We start from the raw sequence: 14762 nt of genomic DNA on the forward strand, positions 1-14762 counted from the left end.
CAGAAAGAGATAGGTCACCTGAAACTAAATCCCTACTTCATAGGTGGCCAAAAAATGTAGGGAGAAGAAGGTTCAGTTAACTGGGGCCATTTCCCAGTTCCCTCCCTTGAGGTTCTAGACTGACTTCTACATAGAAGAATCACAAGAGAATCAGTCATGTTTCACAGAGATGAGTATTAGGAGAAAGTAAGGACAGAAAAAAGAAAAGTACAAGCCATGCAAGCAGATAGATCCCCCAAGAAAAAGAGAAAGGAAGGCACTGGACCCCCAAGCTTTACAATTCCTTCAGAGGAGGGGCAAGGCCCTATGGTGATATGCTTCAGCCTTTGTCCTCAGGAGCTCCATCTGCATTTTATGGTCTTTGCAGTCAAGGAAGGTGGAAGTGCTGGCTACAGGATATGCTTCTGGCTTCTGACTCTGAAGCCTACTCCAAGCTTCCTGCAGGGTACAGGGTGGGTGGGGGTGGGGTGGGGGGAATGCTGCTTTCTCTAAGCTGCCCTCCAACAGGAAGGTGGGGATACAGAAGTTTGGTGGTGGGTGTGGTGTGGTACTATTCATTGTAATCTTACAATCTTGTAACCTACTACTAATCACAACTACTTTTGTTAAATGAAGGGGAAAAAAATTCCAAGAGCAGTAGAATTATGTAAGCACAAAGCCACAGTGAAAACCTAGTAGCAAAAAATATAGAATAAAATTAAAATTTCTGGTTAGGTCATAATTCCTTTAATGATGGTGAATATTCCAAAGTGCTATTCCATCCCTCTTTGAACATGAAAATTGTTTTTCCTTTTTAGAATATCTATATAAAGACTGGTGAAATAGTTCTCTTTAGTAGTGTGGTGCTTCGCTATAAGCAAGACCTAGGCTCAAATCCAGATCCCATCCATACTAAAGGAAATTTAGTGCTATGTTCTCTTTAACTCCCTCTGTCTACATATAAAAACAAACAAGAAAAATAGACATTAGAATATTTAGTACAAAACACTTATAAAAATGATAAATGTGTCTATTTTGACATAAAAAATAATTATCCACATGAGCACTGGCACAGCATACCTTTTTTTTAAGTATATTCTTTTTTAAATTATATATTTATTAATGGATAGAGACAGAGAGAAATTGAGAAGATAGGAGGAGATAGAGGGGCAAAGAGACAGAGATGCACCTGCAGCCCTGCTTCCTCATTTGTGAAGTTTTCTCCATACAAGTGAAGACCAGGGTTTGAACCTGGGTCCTTGAACATTATAATGTGTGAGCTTAGCCAGGTGTGCCACCACCTGGTCCCTATACTTTGCTTAACCAGTTGCCTCAATATTCTTTGAAGTGACCTAGGAGTTTGAAGTAGTCTCATTGAAGATCTTTGCATAGAAAAAAAGGTAGATTTATCAGTATACTTCAAAGAATTTAAATTTATTTTTCTAACAAATACTCTATGTTGTTGGTTGGATTCCTTAGAAAAATATTCTGTTGATGGTTATTTATTCATTTACCATATGGTAGTCTTTTTGAGAGTAGTCTTCAGAGTGACACAAATAAAAAAAGTTAGAGTAAAAAAGAGGGAAAAGTTGGACTGTAATGTAGTCATAATGAAGGCGTCTGCTAATCTGATGAAAAATTCTGGAATGGAATGATCCTGTTAAGTCAAGCAACATGAATACAAAAGAGTTGGACTAAAAAATTGAGGCTTTCTTTAACTTAAGAAACCTCACTTAGCTCAGAGTGAATTAACAAAATAAACTCAGCATACAGACATCTGATGCCAACATCTGCAGGAAGTGGGGATAATCTGGGAAGAATACCATAATATATATGATAAATTTTCTTTCCTTAATTCTTATTCTCAAATTTTATGTAATATACTCTAAAAGCTACTTTGTGGGTTTTTCTTAGATAAGCTATTGGAGGAAGCTATTATGCTATTTTAACTGGAATGAAAGTTACACATTGATAGTTCCCTCCTCTACTAACTGTTCTAGATTCTGCTTCCATTTCATCTGCACATCTGTAAGCCTAGGCGTGTCTGATTTTCTGGAATGAGTCAAGATTCTAATCTTGGAGGGATTTGAATCTCTATTATTGATGTCCTTCACAGTAACTGACTGTGTGTTATCTATTTACAATCACAGTTTTGCCAGAGAGTACTAAGAGATGCCAAAAAGAAACAAATAAAAATAGATAAATATTGAAAAGATTCACTTTGTGTCTTGAAAAACTTCAAGACATACAATCAATTTTCCCCCTCTCGTATTAATTAACTAGTGATTTATATGACTACATTTTACTAGGAGTGCACATAAACACCATTCCCACCACCAAAGGGCTGTGACCCATCCCTCCCACACACTCCCACCCCCCACTGGCCCAGGAAGCTGCATGTCCACCCCTCGCCACAGGGTTTTTACTTTGGTGCCCTACTTACAATTTGGTCAGGTCCTGCTTTTAGTTTCCCTTTCAGATCTTCTTCCTCAACTTCTGTTGATGAGTGGGATCATCCCATACTTATCTTTATCTTTCTGACTTAGCTCACTTAACATAATTCCTTCTAGCTCTGTCCAAGATGGGTCAGAGAAGGTGGGTTCATTGTTCTTGATAGCTGCATAGTATTCCATTGTGTATATATACCACAGCTTTTTCAGCCACTTATCTGTTGTTGGGCACCTGGGTTGCTTCCAGGTTTTAGCTATTATGAATTGTGCTGCTATGAATATAGGAGTACACACCTCTTTTCAATATATAGGCTGTGTAATTGATATGCAGACTCTCTCAAAAGCCTAGACCAAGTAGATCAGCATCAACCAATAGCACAGATATATACAAGATACTGGGTACTGTACAGCAAACCCTAACAAAGGGAATTTTCAAAGTTAACCCAATTACCAAATAATGTGATGATAACATTAACTATCGATTGTCTTTTTGAGCCCTAAGACAGCAGGAACCTCACATCTCCACTATAGAGCCTCTACTTCCCCCAGTCCTGGAACCATTGGATAGGGCCCACTTTCCCGTATGCCTCTCCCAATCCATATCAAATAATATTGCATCTGCCGATCACAACCTAACCAACGCAACGATTGCCACCTCAACATGCTTCACTTCAGACTGTGTCCAGAGACTACACGTGTGGAATGACAACACTTCAGCTTCATTACTCGGGTGAGACCTTTCCTTTCATAGTATACTCTAATTCCATCTCAGGTGGTTCACTTTCTAACAAAATCCCAAAACCTAGATATACACCAGTTTCTGTGAGAGAGAGCATATTTTCACACCTATCCATAAACTACTGCAAAATATATACCTGAAAGCAGAAGTACACTAGAGTTTGCAGTGAGTATCCCCCTAACTTCCTCTCCACTATTCCAAGCTTTGGGTCCATGATTGCTCAACAATTTGTTTGGCTTTGTATGTTAACTCTCTTTTCAGTCACCAGGTTCCAGATGTCATCAGGATGCCGGCCAGGCTTCCCTGGACTGAAGACCCCACCAATGTGTCCTGGAGCTCAGCTTCCCCAGAGACCCACCCTACTAAGGAAAGAGAGAGGCAGACTGGGAGTATGGACCGACCAGTCAACGCCCATGTTCAGCGGGGAAGCAATTACAGAAGCCAGACCTTCTACCTTCTGCAACCCACAATGACCCTGGGTCCATGCTCCCAGAGGGATAGAGAATGGGAAAGCTATCAGGGGAGGGGGTGGGATATGGAGAATGGGTGGTGGGAATTGTGTGGAATTGTACCCCTCCTACCCTATGGTTTTTTTAATTAATACTTTCTTAAATAAAAAAAAATAGATAAATAAAAGATCATCTGAATGCCAACATATTCCTTCAAATCTTCATTTTGTAGTAGCAGTCCTACTCCTTCCTGGTGATTAAATCAATTGATCTAACAGAAAGTGTTTCCTTTCCTTTTCAATTGATCTCTTGGTACATGAGGTATGAAATGAATAGGTGGCATCTATATCTTGAATTTCAACATCACGCTTGCTGTGTTTCCATGGTGAAAATTATTCTCAGTGTTGAGAAAACATGCAACACATTCTAAGTGGGTCACTGAGCATGGGGAACATCTGACCCACTTTGTTTCCATTGTGTAGTTCCTGGACATATGTGTGCTATCTATTGGGGTGGTATCACTACTAAAAGAATATGGTTAAGGGTTATACAACATTCTGGAGAAAGAAGCTCTGTTTTTCCCCCAGGGCATTATTTGTAAGCTGTATCCTCAGCTGTTCCTGTATCATGCTATTCCATTGCTCTTCAATATGAATTGTTCAGATAGTGCAGTGAGTTAGAGCACCAGTGAGTCGTCATTAAAAATATGGGAGATCCTGCATCTGTCAATGAAATGTATTATCTTCTAAATAATGAAGCTATGTAAGGCACTGTGGAAAGAAAATAAGCTAATAATTATAAATAACACTTGTTTTAGTCAGGTTGAGTTGCTCCCCTTGCAGTGTTACAAAAAAGCTAAACAACTTGCCTACAGGAAACTAGATAGTCTTCTTGTGGAATGGTGGCATCTGAGGGGCTCAAATTTGTTCTCTTTTAATAGCATATTAGTCATTTGGCAGTAGCACTAGCAGGAGCTAGATCACATCTAGGGACAAGGAGCTCGTGCTACTGGGTCCAGAGATTTTCATTCTATTGTGTTAGCACTAGATGGTCATATAGAAGCTGACTGGTGTCAACTGACAAAGTTAGCTTGTTTACTCAGTGGTTTAATGTTTCTTTCTGATAAGTGTTCCCTGGTGGATTTTGACATGTTATCAGAGGTCTTCGCATTCATATGTTCTCAAATATATCTGTCTACATACTATTTCTTAGATATCCTTAATTATAATCTTTCAATGTTTATCTTCAGTAAAGTAGTTTTCTACTGTCCATGGAATTATATCCTAACAGAAAACAGCTATCCAGTTGCATTACCTTTACAATTACTATCTTCCAAATTTGAAAGCTTCAAATATTGTATCATTAGTGTATTCCCCTCTAAGACATTCCCACACACCATTCCCCACTCTCAATTCATTATTGATAAAAATCCTGTTTTAATTTTATTTGTTTTATTTTAAGAGGACAGAGAGAAATTGAGAGTGGATAGAAAGGAGAGAGGAAGAGTAAAAGAGAGACTGCATCACTGTTCTACTGCTCTACCGTTTGCCTCCTGAAGGTGGGAAGTAGGGGCTTAAACCCAGGTCCTTTCACACGATCCAATTGTGTGCACTCAATTGGATCACAATTGCCTGGGCTCCCATTGATTGAAAGTTTTAACAATTTCTCCCTTGTTCCATTCTAGGAGTTTATTTGTTCCATTTACCACTGAGGGTGACATTTTCACTGATAGAAAATGTTTCAGCATCAAAATTCCATTTTTTAATAATATTTTTTTCAAATCATTTTATTGGAGAAACAATGATTTACAGGATGGTCATTGACAATACAAGAGTATAGTTTCTTATCATCATTTTTTTAGCCTTTATTTGATAGAGACAGCCAGAAATTAAGAGGAGGGGAAAGATAGAGAGGGAGAGAGACAGACACATGCTGCACTACTTCACCACTTGTGAGCTTTCCTCTTGTAGTTGAGAACTGGCGGCTAGAACCTGGGTCCATGTGCATTGTTATGTGTGCACTCAACCAGGTGTGCCACCACCCAGGCCCTACAAAATTCCAATTTTATTGAATGTTTCTTTACATCACTCACTTCTGGATTAACCCAGAAAGAAGATACTGGAAAGGAAGTCTTCATATAGAATCATATGCTTTTTTCCTTCAATCATGTTGGATTGAAGGAAAAATGTGTAGAGGAAGTTGCAAATGTCTCAGGCAATACCACAGGGAGCTCTGGAATTGGATAACCCTGTAGAGTTGAATGGCAGTGAAGGTTTTGTGTGTGTGTGTGTGTGGGGGGGGTGATCAGTTTTCCCTGGGAAGGAGGCAACTTTGAAAGGGACAGCTATCTTCAGGTCAGAGAAATTCCCAGCGTAGCACTCAGCTTAGAGTTGTAGGTCACCTTGTCTCTTAGCAGCTGGCATAGTGGGAGGAGGATCAGTGCTTCAATCTTGAAAGGGGATTATTGAAAGACAAATCTGTGTAGTGAAGTACAACATCCATTATACTGTTTAATACATAAAATTTATGAAAATGAAAAAAATACTGAAGGAAAAATAGAAGTGACTCACAAGATCATCACTCAGCTTTATCTTTACCTGCTTTAATACTCTGGTATATTGCCTTCTTTCTTTTTGCCGGTGAATCATATTTTCTTCATATATGATTCTACATAAAATATTCTTTTATATGTTACTGCATCAATGATCATTATTAGACAATTCTTCACATTGTTAAAAACAGTTTTGTACTATTAACTTTAGTGACATCAATTTTTTTTTCCTGTCTCTCTATAAAAATTTATGTAGCAATTTATCTATTATAAGTTGTAGTCTCCTATCATTTGGTAATATAAATTGCCCCGGCCTGCGGGGTTATTGACGGAAACCTAGGGTGGGGAGCAAGAGAATGGAAAGGACAAGAGACACGAGGAACGAGAGCAAAACAGGAGGTCTGATCAAGCTCTGAAAATTTTATTTTGCAGCCACAATATAAGCACAAACAAGGAGGAAGTTCTGCTAAGGTAGTGGGGGAGAGAGGTGGGTGAGCAACTTTCCAAACAGCTAGATGGTAATCTCAGTTCCAATGGTCAGAATGTCCTATTACCAGCTATATGAGAGACTTAGCTAAGGCCTTGGCTCCCGGCATCTCCTCCCCTTTTACAATTTAAGTGAAGCGGGCAAATGAGGGTAAAAGCTAGGAAACTTATCAAGAGATAAGCGGGCATTAACCAGAGGGGAGAAGTATTGACCTGATTCCTCCCGTGGGGTAAATATAGAACTGATCTTCCTGCATCTCATACAGCTCTTGGTGTCTTTTGGGGAGGGGAGGCAGAGCCACTATTTCCAAGGTGAGGAAAACTCACTGCGAAGAGTTCTGATTACCGACACCAACCTCCATGCAAATCAGGTTTGCTTCACGGGGGACTCAGAGGCGGACTATAGGGTCCTCCCCCTGCAGTGCTTAGCCTTGCACCCCTTACCTTAAGGCTGGCATGCATAAATCTGAGTTTTATGCAGCTCCTAAAAGAGGTCTGTCACCCTCAGGTTCAGCCAAGCCTCTGTCAGCTAAATCAAGTCTGTGGTAATATATTTGTAAGGGTTTCGATGCCAAGGAGTCAATTTGTTGTTTTATAAAGCCAGTAATCTTATTAAAAATAAAAGGCTCCCAAGGTAATCATTAACAAAAAACTAATCAAGGGTCCCATAAGGGGCTCTGTAGTGACTCAAGACTATTTGTGGTGGAGTCTATAACCTGTTGTAATTTGTCAGAAAATTCATGGGAGGAATATATAGAGTACCCTGGCATGCCACCAGCAAGTCTAAGGGAAGCAGTAAGTGGATGTGATGTCCAGGGGAAGAAACACAGCACATCTAGTCCTCTGATGGTCATCAGCGCCAACTGATGAAATTTTTCTTCTTCATAGAGGGTCAGCTGTGGAACAAGCAAAACTAGGAGGCAAGGACCAGGTAGAGAAGAATTGACATGAAAATATAGGGTGGTGTTGTACCAAAACACAAACAGAGGAGGTGCATACACATTAGAAGTCAAGGTGAGGTTCCTTGAACATGAGGTATATTTTGAGAAAAATGAGCAGTCAATAAACATGTAAGGATGAAGTCAGCAGTGGTAGGTCAGCAGAAAGAGAAGACTTGGATAGGCTGGTGAGGTTAGCTGGAGTATATACTACCATGGCATCCTTTGTGGTAAGGACTTGCCAAAAGGGACTCTGTGGATTTTGCAAGAGCAATAATGTCATCCACCATAATAAAAGGAAAACAAACATGGACATCCAGTGTTGAAAAAAGAAAAAGAAGAAACATGTCTCTATGGCTGGGAGAGTGGGTGGCTTTGTCAATGAGATACAATAAATGGACAATTCGAATTTTTGTAAATATTAAAAAGGTTTAGTATAGTTACTTCATTGACACTTTAGCCAACTGAATATTGGGGGGGTGCATTCCCCTACTTTTTTTATTTATTGATTTTAATGTTTTAAAGGAAACAAAAATACGTGGATTGGATGTCTATGGAAGCAAAACAGAGCATATGGCTCCTAAGGTTTTTGAGCTTTTTCTTGTTTGAGCTGTAGCCCACATAAATTTAGAAAAAATACTGAGAAAAAAAAATGTTTTTGTTTACCAAACATGGGCAGGTGAATTACATCAATCTGCCAGAGAGCATTGGCTTTTATCAATGGAGATTAATCTTAAAAGTCTGAATAGCAGGATCTTAATTAAACAATGCAGGAGCCAGTAAAGTGCTCTCACTATGGCAGGTCAAGCGTTAAAATTTTAAGAGGTTTGTAAAAAAATGAGAAAAATTTTAGGATATGAGTGACTTTAGGAGTCATCATACACCCATAAATAAAAAAAGAAAAATGTTTAGTTTTAAATCTTACCATCTGAGCAGTCAGTTCTTCATGTGTAGATGTACCTATAATTATTTACTTAGGGAGAGAACTAGTACCAAGTTAATTGATGATCTAATGGTTAGAATTGGCTTGAGTTCTTTTATATGATTTTAGAAGGCTTTTTATTAAAATATACCAATATGTTATAGAAAGTCAATACCTAATGTGATGACATGATAAAATGTTTACCATTTTTTAGCATTATTTTAAACTGATTATACAGTTTAAGCACACTACTATAACTTAGTTTACTAAGATCTTTACTCATCACAAGGCTATCATGAGTAAGAATAGATATAAAACTCTTAATAGATCTTGCTTCTTAGAACTCTAATAAGGCAACTTAAAAGGCTAAAATAAAACCTCATAGCTTAATGTTCAAAATAATAATTTTGTTAAATCAGGATTTGCCAAAACAAATCTTTTATCAGACCAGAAGCACCATGTATTACCTTAATTTATCAAGAATAAACCTCTGACAGTGTTTAAAACAAACCAGATAATTTTTTACTCTCTAAAAGAACTAATTAAAGTTTGACATGTAGAATCTGTACTCTCAAAAGCCAATTATTTGATAATAATTTTTGTAGTCTTTCTAAATAAGGGAGTTATCTCAGTAACAACTTTATCAAGAGTTACTGTAAAAGCAAAAGTAACTAACTCATGAGTAAGATTAAAAATCTCTTAACAAGTTTCAAAGTAAAAGGTTTTAACCGGAACATTTTTGTCTATATCAGACATAAAATTTTCTTAACTTTTTACCTAGTCTCTCTTATGTTTTAATATCTAAAGTTCTTTCTCAGGGAAACCAGGGGCATACTTCTTGAATAAAATGTAAAAAGGTTAGCTAAAACATCTATACAGCTCTACATTAGGCCACCCCATATTTATTTGATAAGTTTTATTTGGAAAAAAATTTTTTACACATCTTATTTAAATTAAACCTCATTTATCAGAGCAAAAGCCTCAGACATAAAGATAACCATTGTGTTATCTTTCTCTCACCCAGGCCAGTTTTGCCTCTTTAGTTGAGAAGGTATTTTAAAACCTTTTTTTTTTAACCTATCACAGTCAAGATCTAGACACATCTTCAGTGTGTGATATCTAATTTTAGGAGGCTCTGTTTGAATTTTAAAGAACATAAATATTTAAAAGTTATCTTTTTAACCTCCTGTAGCAATTCCCATAACCAGGATCTCTAAACCCAATTCAGTTTGACTAAATTATTCTTTAAACTTTAAACTAACTTAAGTTACTTAAAGAGTTAACACACATTAGTGATGCTTCTCAAAACATCTCTAGTGTCAGACAAATGCCAAATTTGTTGTGGACCAATATCCACAAAACAGTTCACAGGACATTTTGGGGGCCCTCCAGAATGTGCTGGAACTTTTTCAATTAAATACATAGATAATTTGCATATCAATTTGGAGACGAAGAATTGTCACGTTAAATACTTAAGACTTTTACTTTAGACCTTTATCTGTCTTAGCAAATGAATTTTTACCTTTATGTTACCACATAAAAACTGTGTTGGAAACTTTTTTTTTGAAATCACTTAAACAATTTTAAGTAAAATGTTAAACTTTGTTAGGATCTTTGCTTATCACAAAGCTATCACACCCTCAGAGAAGCTATGAACAAGGGTGGGTACAAAACTTAATTGATCTTTCACTTTGATTTGGATAGGTAACTTAAAAAGCTAAGATAAACCTTATAGCTGAGATGTTCAAAATAAAATTTTATTGTTAACATTTCTTTTAGATGACCATTTTGCACTAAATAATTTTGTTGAATCACATCTGCCAAATGAAAAATTTTTATCAGGCCAGAAATACCATGTTTAACCCGTTTTTCCTGGCAAGGCCACTACTCTACCCAGACTGGGTTATTAGAAAGCCAGTCTAAGCATGGAATTTGTTACAAACAGTGGCAGTTTATATTGGGGTGCTGATAAGATTTAGAATTCTCACAAGAGTGAGAGAGACTGCAGAGGCGTTTTACCATGCCTAGAGATCTCAGAAAATCTTTTAACTAATGAATTGATGTTGATATTAGCTATCAGAAGGACGGAACTGTCCTATATTTTAGTCTGGTAAAGGTGTGCCGACTCTATGAGTTGGGATCTTTAAAACCACATTTAGCTTAACTAAATGTTATTTAAAACTTAAAACAAACTTTAGTTACTTAGGGTTAACACACATTAATGAAAACAAGGTTAGCACATAGACTTAAAACAGACATTATTAGTGAAAAGAAAATTTTTCCCTTTTAAAAGTGGTTTTTGGATTTCTAACTCATAGCCTCTCCACCCCCACCCAGGGGCATTTGTGGCTTAGGGGAATGATTGACTGAAGTCTTTGCCAATCTGTGGAGCAGTAGCTCTGTGCCATGATTGGCTGCGCAGACGAAATAGGCAGGCTTAGTTTACCGCTATGCGCAGAGAAAAATCTTTGAAATTCTTTTTCTGGGCTAAGGTACATTTTAGAGTTTTAAAGAAACAAATCATTAAATTTCTATCAAAAGTGTGTACTGGTTCTCTGATTAATAGCTTTTAAGTTAGAGAGAATGTCTTGTTTGATTGATTTCATTCTTTCTTTAAAGAATAGCTTGCTAGCCAGATAAGATCTCACTCAGAATTGGTTTAACGCTTTCTGAGAGCTTTGGTGGTGGCAGCCAGAGGGAAAAAGCCAGATCTTTAAGATAATGCCAAATCAAGAGCCCACAGTTCTTTAACTAATTGTAAATGCTCTCGTTTTTCTTCTATTAATTTTCTAAGGGAAGCTGTTTTTTGTGCTAGTTGAGTTTTAGCCTTGGTGGTATAGTCAGTAATATTGGCCAAGTCAAGGACCAGAGCTCAAAACGGAGGGGTGGTGGTGTAGGGAGGTGGTCTGGACAAAGAAGAGCATAGGGGTGGCCGGTCAGAATTATGATATTTGGCCATCTCTTCATCAAGGGATAAGGCATCTTCAGGAGAAAGACTATCATCAGGCCCATCTTTGGCGGGGGGTCTTAAGGTTGTCAAAGAGGAGTAAATCTTAATAGAAGGGGACTTAGCAGGTGCTGTTTTGATCGTGGCGGCCTCAGGGGCAGGGTCTCCTGAATCAGGCATGGGAATAGAGACAGACTCACAAACAGAAGGTGGCCGGGAGTGTTGCTGTAAGATTTTTTCTCCCTCTCTCATGACTCCCTGTACATCAGGACAATGTTTATGGACTTTGAGTATATCATTTACTAAATTCCAATAAGAAAAAGCCTGGACTGGAATCTTTTCTGGACCAAAGGTCTCATAAAAATCTCTTAAACAGTTTCCTACTCTGGCCCATCTTTTTTCATCAATAGTCCCCTCTAAGGGAAACCACAGACAAATATCACTCACAAAATAAAAAAAAACTTCTTGAGATCCTTTTTCTTAACCCTTACTCCTCGTGTCTTAAGGGACTCTTTGAGGCCCTTAAGCAACAAATCATGTTTACTCAATGCTTGTCCCATAATTGCGTTGCTCTTTCTTACCTTAAAACGGATCAATCTCATAGACGGGCAAATCTGCGGTGATCACCAAGTGGATCTTCACTCACTCTCGGCTAAAGCGGCGATCCTATGCGAACCTTCACTCACTCCTTCTCTGAAGTGGCGGTCCTATGCTTCATGGTTGACCACTGGGAAGCGACGTTCTCTCGGACCCCAGACCCAAAAAGGTCCCACGTCAGGCGCCAGGTGCCCCAGCCTGTGGGGTTATCGATGGAAACCTAGGGTAGGGGGAGAGAGAATGGAAAGGACAAGAGACACGAAGAACAAGAGTAAGACCGGAGGTCTGATCAAGCTCTGAAAATTTTATTTTGCAGCTGCAATATAAGCACAAACAAGGAGGAAGTTCTGCTAAGGTAGTGGGGGAGGGAGTTGGGTGAGAAACTTTCCAAACAGCTAGATGGTAATCTCAGTTCCAATGGTCGGAGTGTCCTCTTACCAGCTATATGAGAGACTTAGCTAAGGCCTTGGCTCCTGGCAATAAATATTGTCTTTGGATTAAAATTTATGTGATTTCTCCATTGTAAGTTTTGGTCTCCTATATTCTAGTAATATAAGCACTATCGTCATAAATATTTACTTCTATACTTATTTAAAGAGTTGCATTCTTTTCAGTTAGTAAGAAAATTAACAAATCTTTATTGGAAAGATTCTCTCAATATTTATTTCCTAAAGCCCAAGATTCTCTATGATAGAGAAGTCACAACTTAACATTTTCTGCCTTCCTTTTGTTGTATTTCTTGTTTCAATTCTGCCTTTACATTGCTATGGCTCTAGGCTAGTCACTTTTTTGTTACTCTTTCAACTTTATTATCATTTTATGTAATATGAGATGAATGTTGTTGATAAGGGTATATTTCCACATTTCTCCATAGTAAGTATCAGTACATTTCACTCTCTCTATTATTAAGTTTTCTATTATGGCCAGCAAGGTAGCTCACCTGGATAACTCTTCTTTGCCCTGCATGTGTCCCAGGTTCATACCAGACCTTCACTACACAAGAGGAATCTTTAGTGTAGTGGTGTTTCTATTTCTATCTGAAAAATCCAGCCTGCAGTAATGAAGCCCTAGTGACTACCAGAAATTAGAAAAAAATTAATTAAAAAATTTTCTTTCAGTGTGTAATCTCTGCCTCTCTATTTCATGTTTGTTGTGAAAAAAATACTATAAATATTAGAAAGGTAATTTTATACTGAAAATTTTTCCAAGAGTAGGAAAATAATATTATGAGGACAACAACTAAAGGGAAGACAAACACAATAGAACCAAAAGACATTCAGTTTTCTTTCAAACAGTACTGCAATTTGCCTAGTGTCAGAATGATATATTTTTGACAGAGAAATGAAAAAGTGCAGCTTAGTTTTGTTTCAAAACAAAGTATGTGCCTGCATAGCAACCAGGAAAAGATGGGGCAGGGCATAATTCAGCCAATGGTCCAGATGCTTGCTGATATTTACAGTGTAAACAAAGCATCTAGTTGATTGGCTGAATCTTTCATTTATCACCAAGAGGCTTAGTCTTGTGTGCATGAAAATGCAAGGGGAGAAAAGTCCATATAGAGAGAAAACTGAATTGTAGTTTATTCCAGTTAGTATGTGTGAGAGTAAATTTCTCTCCTTATACTCTCATAAATAAGACTCAATCTGTCTATTATAACAATAGCAGGGGCAACCACAAAGGCAACAGGAATGTAAATGATGACAGGAAAAATAGTCTTCATATTATTTTACATAACCATGGTGGGGTACGGGTGAAGGCTTTAAATAGAGCACTAGAGTATTGGAGTTCAGAGCACTCTTTTCAGCTTCCCTTACAGTTCTACCCCTCTGGGGTTATTTTGTGAACTTCATCAAGGTAGCATGTGTTTTGTTTGTTTGTTTGTCTCACATAACTCTTTTGTTAAATTTATTTCTTTATTGGGGAATTAATGTTTTACATTCAACAGTAAATACAATAGTTTGTTCATGCATAACATTCCCCAGTTTCCCATTTAACAATACAACCCCCACTATGTCATATAGTTCTTCATAGAAATTTCACATTATTTTCTGGATTTCTGTGGTGTCAGTTGTGATATCTCCTCTATCATCTAAAATTCTATTAATGTGAGTCTTCTCCCTTTTTTTTTTTAGTGTGCCTGGCTAGGGATTTATAAATCTTGTTTAATTTTTCAAAGAACCAACATTTGGCTTCATTTATCTTTTGTATGGCTCTCTTATTTTCGATGTTGTTTATTTCTGCTCTAATTTTAGTGATTCTGTCCTTCTGGTTGCTTTAGGGTTCCTTTGTTCTTCTTCCTCTAAGTTCTTAAGGTATGCTGTAAGGTTGTTTATTTGAGCTTTTCTTGTTCTTTAATATGTGATTGTATGGCTATGAGTTTCCCTCTCAATACTGCTTTAGCTGTGTCCCAAATATTTTGATAGCTTGTGTCTTCATTTTAATTTGTTTCCAGGAAAATTTTAATTTCTTGCTTTAGTGTCTCCCTGACCCAGTGGTTCTTAAGGAGTATGTTGTTTAGTTTCCAAATTCTGTGTCTTTTAGTGATTTTCTGTTTGTTGTTAAATGTTAACTTTACTCCACTGAGAAGATACTTGTGATGATTTAAATGCTCTTGAATTTGTTGATGCTGTCTTTGTGGCCTAATATGTGGTCTATCCTTGAGTGTGTGTTGTATGGATTTGAAAAGAATGTGTACTCCTGTTTC

The sequence above is a fragment of the Erinaceus europaeus genome, chromosome 3, assembly GCF_950295315.1.
Source record: "Erinaceus europaeus chromosome 3, mEriEur2.1, whole genome shotgun sequence".
In the NCBI taxonomy this organism is placed as follows: domain Eukaryota; kingdom Metazoa; phylum Chordata; class Mammalia; order Eulipotyphla; family Erinaceidae; genus Erinaceus; species Erinaceus europaeus.